Consider the following 1524-nt stretch of genomic DNA (forward strand, 5'->3'; position numbering starts at 1 on the left):
GGGGGCGGGGCCCGCCGCCCTCCGCAATAAAACTTTTTGATGTTCGCCCTGCTAATTGCCGAGCTCCTCTTTTAGGATTGGCTGCCCCTCCGCATCCATAATGTAATTAAAACAAGGGGGGGAAAATTATCATGGAGGCAGAGGTTAATGCAAGTGTTTAGCAGATGCCTTACTGTAAAATCTGCATAAAAAAAACCCCCCAAACCAACAACCAAAAAACCAACAAAGTCATTAAAACCTAAATATCGGATAATCTCAAACCAGGTACGGTATGGATCCAAGGAATTCTTGGCAAAAATCCGTGTGAGAGCTTGATACGCTCCGAGGTCGCTTTTACAAAGTGCTTTGTGCCGGTCCGGTAGAGGAACAAATAAAACCAGCTTCGGGGGGCACGTTATCGATCGCCCGGTTGTGATAGGCATGCCCCAGCAACGCCCCGGCTTATACTTTTATTGCCGGTTAATACACACAAAGAGATCCCTAGTTCCCGTGCGGGGGGAGAAGAGGTTACATCGCCTCGCCTGCCACCGGGCTTGCGATCCAAGTTAGCAAAGGCTGGCCCCGGCTTCGCGGCTGCTGGCTTGCCGAGGGAGCGGAGAGCTCAGGGTTTGGCCAGGGACGGTATTTTCTTCCAGAAAGAATTGCTTTGAGACACTGACGATAAACCCGACTCTAACTGATTCTCTTCCAGCTTGCTGCCTGCGCCTACGCACCTCGACCGGTATTCACCCGAATCACTTACGCTCCCGAAATCAGTTTCGTGCTTGTTTAACTGGTCTGATCGGTAAGTAACCGAATATTTTTTACAGCATGTTCAGAGCTTATTTGCTAGCTTTTACTAACAAATATATAAATATTTCGCCGCATTCCTGCTTCTGCAATAAAAAAGACCGGCATCTGCGGAAAGCAGGTTTAGTTATCGAAAGGGAATAGTTAAACGTTTGTTTAACGGCCAGGCCAGGAGGAAATCTCCACTAGCTATTTAGGTGTTTTGCTTTGGTAAGCTTGAAGACATTACAAAGGGAAAATGGATCTCAAGCTGTAATTCATGGATAACTTGGAGGCGAGGCGAATTGTTGTCATCTTCAAATGGAGCCGAGCGTTACTAAATAGCTGCGAAATATCAAATACCCACCCTTATGTGTGTTGGCTGACGGCTAGGCTGATTCGGCGTGTATTACGATGCAATCCTACAATATAGGCAGTGTGGAAAACTGTGTCAATGGGAGCTGAGAGGTCATAAATTAAAGAAAGAGAAAGATAGAGATGGAGGAGTCTGCAAAAGGAGGCAGCGAGAACCGCAAGTCCAATTTCTGCTGCAGCTCAGCGCGCTCTCCGGCCCCGCTGCAGAGCCCGTGGGGATGCCTTGGGGGGAAGCGCTGGGGGGGGCGAGGGGAAGAGGGCGAAAAAGCCCCTCTGTGGGGAACCAGCCCAACGCCGGGGGAGCGGAGACGAGCTAAGCCCGAGCGGTCCCGGTGCGGAAAAGGGCTGCCGCCCCGCTCGCCCTCGGAGGTGCCGCCGGGA

At 50.8% G+C, this 1524-nt stretch overlaps 1 protein-coding gene across 1 annotated transcript in view; it reads right to left on the minus strand.

Annotated features, from left to right (window-relative positions):
• The window catches only part of HAND2 (heart and neural crest derivatives expressed 2), a 25249-nt gene that overhangs the window by 22809 nt on the left and 916 nt on the right, over positions 1-1524 (minus strand). The gene's annotated exons all lie outside the window — the stretch shown is intronic.

The sequence above is a fragment of the Aptenodytes forsteri genome, unplaced genomic scaffold (assembly GCF_000699145.1).
Source record: "Aptenodytes forsteri isolate BGI_AS27 unplaced genomic scaffold, ASM69914v1 Scaffold13, whole genome shotgun sequence".
Taxonomy (NCBI): Eukaryota; Metazoa; Chordata; class Aves; order Sphenisciformes; family Spheniscidae; genus Aptenodytes; species Aptenodytes forsteri.